The following is a 6,380-nucleotide window of genomic DNA, read 5'->3' on the forward strand; positions in this document are numbered from 1 at the left end:
AATTCTACAACTAGGAGGAAAGAGAATATCATACCCAGACTCAGAGGAGGCGCAGTGCTGAAGTGAAATACTCAGGTGCAGAGTGCGCGCGAGCGGGCTGACGGCAGAGGGCGCGGTTGTTGTTTTCAATCGGGAGGGAGTTTCAGACTCTGAGCTCCAGATCCGGGCGAGTCTCTGGGGACCCAGACTCAACCGGGAGAAGCAGGACTGTCTGGCTGCAGTCGGAACTCAAAGGCAGCTTTCTCTCCGAGGTTTGCAGGTTTGCAGCGGTTGCTGGGACTCTGAGAGGCAGAGCCCCTAGGGACGGAACTGAGAGCAGCCATAACTGCTTGCTCTGCCCACCCTGTAGATACCTGGGGACCCGCCCTGCCCAAGCCCTGTGCAGAGCCATTTGCCGGGTAGCCTCAGGCAAAGGCTAGATTAGCACCGCCCTAGAGATCCAGCACAGAAGCTCTCCCACTGCAGACACAGCTGACTCTCATAGCCAGTTAGCCTGGAAGTCAAATCACCCCTGGTATTACTGACAACAATCAAGGCTTAACTACAAGACTGTGCACAAAGACCACTAGGGGGTGCACCAAGAAAAGATATAAAAATGCCGAGACAAAGAAACAGGACGCAAATGTCAGAAATGGAAGATATAGAGCTCAAAACCACACTTTTAAGGTCTCTCAAGAACTGTCTAGAAGCTGCCGATAAACTTAGTAAGGCCCTCGAAAAGACTGGTGAGACCGCCGATAAATGTAGTGAGATCCTCAAGAAATCTAATGAGACCCTCGATGTTGTGATAAAGAACCAACTAGAAATTAAGCATACACTGACTGAAATAAAGAATATTATACAGACACCCAACAGCAGACCAGAGGAGCGCAAGAATCAAGTCAAAGATTCGAAATGCGAAGAAGCAAAAAACACCCAACTGGTAAAGCAAAATGAAAAAAGAATCCAAAAATACGAAGATAGTGTAAGGAGCCTCTGGGACAGCTTCAAGCATACCAACATCAGAATTATAGGGGTGCCAGAAGATGAGAGAGAGCAAGATACTGAAAACCTATTTGAAGAAATAATGACAGAAAACTTCCCCCACCTGGTGAAAGAAATAGACTTACAGGTCCAGGAAGCGACCAAACAAAAGGAATCCAAAGAGGACCACACCAAGACACATCATAATTAAAATGCCAAGAGCAAAAGCAAAGAGAGAATCTTAAAAGCAGCAAGAGAAAGAAACTCAGTTACCTACAAGGGAATACCCATACGACTGTCAGCTGATTTCTCAACAGAAACTTTGCAGGCCAGAAGGGAATGGCAAGAAATATTCAAAGTGATGAATACCAAGAACCTACAACCAAGATTACTTTATCCAGCAAAGCTATCATTCAGAACGGAAGGTCAGATAAAGAGCTTCACAGATAAGAAAAAGCTAAAGGAGTTCATCACCACCAAACCAGTATTATATGAAATGCTGAAAGGTATCCTTTAAGAAGGGGAAGAAGAAAAAGGTAAAGATACAAATTATGAACAACAAATATGTGTCTATGAACAAGTGAATCTAAGAATCAAGTGAATAAATAATCTGGTGATCATAATAGAATCAGGGACATAGAAAGGCAATGGACTGACTATTCTTGGGGGGGAAAGGGGTGTGGGAGATGCGGGAAGAGACTGGACAAAAATCGTGCACCTATGGAAGAGGACAGTGGGTGGGGAGTGAGGGCGGAGGGTGGGGCGGGAACTGGGAGGAGGGGAGTTATGGGGGGAAAAAAGAGGAACAAATGTAATAATCTGAACAATAAAGATTTAATTAAAAAAAATAAAACAAAATTCATCACCAAATAGTTTACAGATGGACTGACTACTAAAAAATACATAACTTTGTTCATGTTGCTAAATACAATGTGTACTTTTTAGTTCCCAACTTAATTGATTTCTCAGTTTCATTCAACATGGTTGATTAGCCACTCCCTCCTTTTTTCAAACAGTCTATTGCCTTGGCCTTACTGATGCCAAGGAAAATTTCCCCCAACCTCTGGCTACACCTTCTCAGTCTCCTTTGCTCCATTTACTTTCCCCCATGTTTAAATATTGAAGATTCATAGAGGACTATTTCCCTTTATCTTCTCTCTAAATACTTTCCCCTTAGGCAATCACATTCCCCCCTTCCCTCAACTATAACATCAATTATAAGCTATATTGACTATTCCCAACTGCATTATGATCAATACCCACTCCTTCCCAGAAACTAACAAACAAAAAACTGGTATTTTCCCAATATTCCCTGTTAGGTACAAGAACCACTAAGCCAGAAATCAGTCTTCTCCTCTCCCTAGACCCCCAAATCTAATCCATCATCAAATCCTATCAATTTTACTTTGCAAATATTTGTCAAATTTAGCTACTTTATCTCTATCACCGCTATACTGGACCAAGATTCCATCATCTCTTGCCTAAACTGCTATAAAGTCAAACTCAATTCTACTCAAAGTGGTCTGTGGCCCAACACTGTTTCACGAACTATTATTACAAGGTAAAAACTAAGAGGGAGCATTTAGAAATTTTTATAGTAATTTGACACTGCCACAACATTCATTTTATTGTTACTAAAGTACCAGTACGTATTAGAAACCAAAACACAACAAAACAGGTCCTTAACCAGATAATTTTGAGTAGCACTGGCCTAACTGGTCTTGGTTTTTACAGCTGTCTCTCTCCAATCTGTCCCCCACAGAGGAGCCAAGTGTTTTTAAAACGAAAATCTAAATAACTTACTCAGCTGTTTAACATTGTCCAGTGCTTCCCATTTCTTTTAAGATTAAGTACAAAATGCTTAGCAATAACTGACCAGTGTGACCTCTTCCAGTCTCATTTCACATCACCCAGCCTCACATGCTAAGGTCCAGCCCCCACAGGACTCTTCAGTTCTAGAGAGCTGAAATCACCAGCAATGCTTGGGCAAGTCCAGTTGATTCTTCAGGTTTCAGTCTAAAAGTCCTTTCTTCAGAGAAGCTTTCCTTGATACATTAGCAGGCTTTCACTGTTTACAATAATTTTCCTTTGTGGCAGTTATAACTGTAATTGTAATTTTTGTAATTATTTGTTTAGTTTCTTTATTCGCCAACAGACTTTTGCCTCCATGAATACAGGTACACTCCATTTGCATGTGTCACCAGAGCCTAGCACAGTGACTGGCACAAAATCAGTTGTTCAATAAACTCTTGCTAAGTGAATAAATCCAAGTCAGGAAACAAAACCATGAGCAGGACCACCAAATGTAAATGCTTTCAATATTAGTCATATATAAGACTTAGGATAAGTCTGTGTATAGGTGCTTTACAAACGTTAAATCTTTTTTAGCTTCCTAAACAATCTAAAAATACAGAGAAACCTATAAAAAAACAAACAAATGCAAAATAACAAAAAGAAAAAAGATTTTGCAGAAAGATGAACAACCTTGTCTAAAGTAACCACCATGGAACTGGAGTGTCTGAGATGTAAGAGGCTCTGCTGCTTACTTAGCTGTATGATTTTGTGGAAATTAAGTAATCTCTCTGTTTCTCAATTCCTCATTTGTGAGACAGAGACATAATAAAGCCTTCTTCAAAGGATTGTTATGATGTTTAAACAAGTTAATATATATAAATATTTGAAACAGTGCTTGGCATAGTGTTTTAGCAATGTGAGAGATTATCATTATCTTTAATATTACCAGTATTCCCTGTATTATTGTCTGATGAAGCTTTTATCAACCAAGATTCTGTAAGAATTAAACTCTACAGAAACTGAATTAACTATTTCCTCAGTTCTTTCGCTCAAGTAGGGTATATAGCTAGTACCATTTTAGGTACATAGGAAAGGAGTTAATTCATTATATAGTTTGGATGCCTTAAATCAACAGTTCTCAACCTGTCAGTCGCGACCCCTTTGGGGGTCGAACGACCCTTTCACAGGGGTCGCCTAAGACCATCGGAAAACACATATATAGTTACATATTGTTTTTGTGATTAATCACTATGCTTTAATTATGTTCAATTTGTAACAATGAAATTGGGGTTCACCACAACATGAGGAACTGTATTAAAGGGTCGCAGCGCTAGGAAGGTTGAGAACCACTGCTTAAAGCATTAGGGCTTGATATTCACTGAAACCCTGGTTGGGAAGGGCTGTATCCCCAATGCCTGGCATGAAGAAGGTGCTCATTAAGTATTTTTGGCAAGAATGAATATTTACAAAACCAAAGGAATAGTGCTTAGCACAGAGTAGATGCAAATGCCAATTTTACTGCACCCCTTCAAAGTTCCCATAAACTTTAAAAGTCTGATTCCAGAGGAGCCATTTTTCTTGAATGAGACCTGCTTGTATTATTCAAAGCCAAAAATACAAAATGCAGAAAGTAGAAAAGCCAAGAAACAAACCAATGTTGGTAGGAACCATGTGGAAATAATAAGAGGTAAAAGATGGGTAGAATTTGGATATGCAGGGGAAAGGGCAAAGGTTATTTATTCTAGGCCAGGAAACAGCTTAAGCAAAGGCAGTGTCACCTAAAGTTTGGAGTACATTCCGCTTGACACAAAAGTGATATTAAGCTACACATGGGCAAACATCTTAATGCTGGCAGTTGCAATATGCACATAATTTTATGTGTGATTAGGACAGCAATTTGAGATTTCAAACTTTTACTATTTATAACACTAAACAGTACCTATTTGATATATTTTTAAGTGAGTTGTTTCAAAAAATGTATTAAAATAATAATACACAGAAGGTAGGCAAATAGCACAAACACTGTCAGGGTTTTAAAGAGTAAAATTTGGGAAACATCAAGGACTGGTCATGTGCATGAGCCTAACATGTTAGGAGGGAAAAGCCACCAGTCTTCTGAATGAAGCCAAAGCTCTATCTTGAGTAGCAAGTCAACATAAAGGACAGACGGATGTGGAGAATCTCACCAATTTTGAGTATTTAATTTGTAGTACTAAAATTCACATTTATAAAATCCTCATTTTCCGCTATGATATTTCTGCTAAAATAGTTCAACTTCATTTACTCTCAAAACAAAGGTTAAATTTTAAAATTTCTAAGCAGGTACCTGAAATTGGGACTGACCTGCTTGTAGCCTGGTAAACTTACCTGAAACTGGGGAGCTAAAACTCTGTATTTTTCACACCAGCAGGATTTATTTTACACACTAACAAAATATGAATCCTATCTATATCAAAAAGGGTATATTAAACGAAACAGAGCAAAAAGCCAGCTTTCGATCCCTACCTTCCTCTCTCAAGATTAAGTCATCAATAGTGAAACCAAGTCAAGAGATAAAAATAAAGAACATCACTGGATGCCTACCACGCGCCAAGCAGGGTTGCATTGCACCTGCATTAAGTCCTGCGATTCCCAGCCCCTTCTTATGCGGTGTATCACTATCCCCCTTTCACAGCTGCAACAACACCGAGGCACTGAGAGGTCAAACGTCCGGCCCAGGCCAGCGCTGGTAGATGGCAAGGCAGGGGTTTAGACGCTGGCAGTGTAGCTGGAGCCTGAGGTCTTCACCACCAGCCACCAATTCTCTCAAGAACAACAGGACAATCTGAGATATCCACTTTTCCCAGTATGGCAGGGGAGATGTAATTGTTCAAGGCACGAGCCTTTTACGACTCAAGTTTCCAGTCTGAAGAAACAGTGGGTTCGACTGTGAGTTCAAGCCGGGGAGACGAGTATGAGAATGGAACAGCCTAGGCCCGGGGTGACTCCGACATAAACAAAGCATCGGAAGACCCAAGAGCACGGCCGAAGGACACTATCCACAGAGGAAGACGCCGGGGAGTTGTGGCGAACAAACATGCATCTTATTTCTATCCGATCTACTGCGGGGGGCGGGGAGGGGGGGCACACCACCCGCTTCCCTTTGGGAGGAATCGGGAGAAAGAACAGCAGAAGGCAATGGAATGAGGAAGAGTCCAGACTGGGCCCAGAACCGCCGGGTTAGCCTGCTCCTCGGAACGGGAGACGGGAGACGGGAGAGGGCAGGGCGGCGTGTGCTCGGAGCCAAGGAGGCGGAGGCCGCGGCCGCCGGGTGGGTCCCGGCTGGGAGGGGAGTCACCCTCACATGGGTACCGGGATGGCCATTCCGAGCGTGTACAGGCGAGAAGAGGAAGCACAGATGTGGGCGCTGGAGGGTGGAAGAGACGGGGATAAACGGACGGAGGAGGATGGAGCCTGGGGAAGGGGAGGAAGGGGCCAGGCTACTGGGAAAGTCTGGGGGCTCCCGGTGGGCGGGGGCTGAGAGGGGGAGTCCCAGGGGAGGTAGACACTCGCCCGGGGGTGGGGCTGAGGGGCGGGGGAGGAAGACGTGCCTGAGAAGGGGGGAGGCAGGCCGCGGGAGCGGG

General features: G+C 42.9%; 1 protein-coding gene across 1 annotated transcript in view; it reads right to left on the reverse strand.

The window, feature by feature from the left end:
• Window positions 1-6,380, reverse strand: part of SPOPL (speckle type BTB/POZ protein like) — a 66,635-nt gene that overhangs the window by 60,001 nt on the left and 254 nt on the right. The gene's annotated exons all lie outside the window — the stretch shown is intronic.

Source organism: Myotis myotis, unplaced genomic scaffold (genome assembly GCF_014108235.1).
Source record: "Myotis myotis isolate mMyoMyo1 unplaced genomic scaffold, mMyoMyo1.p scaffold_m19_p_8, whole genome shotgun sequence".
Lineage (NCBI taxonomy): Eukaryota > Metazoa > Chordata > Mammalia > Chiroptera > Vespertilionidae > Myotis > Myotis myotis.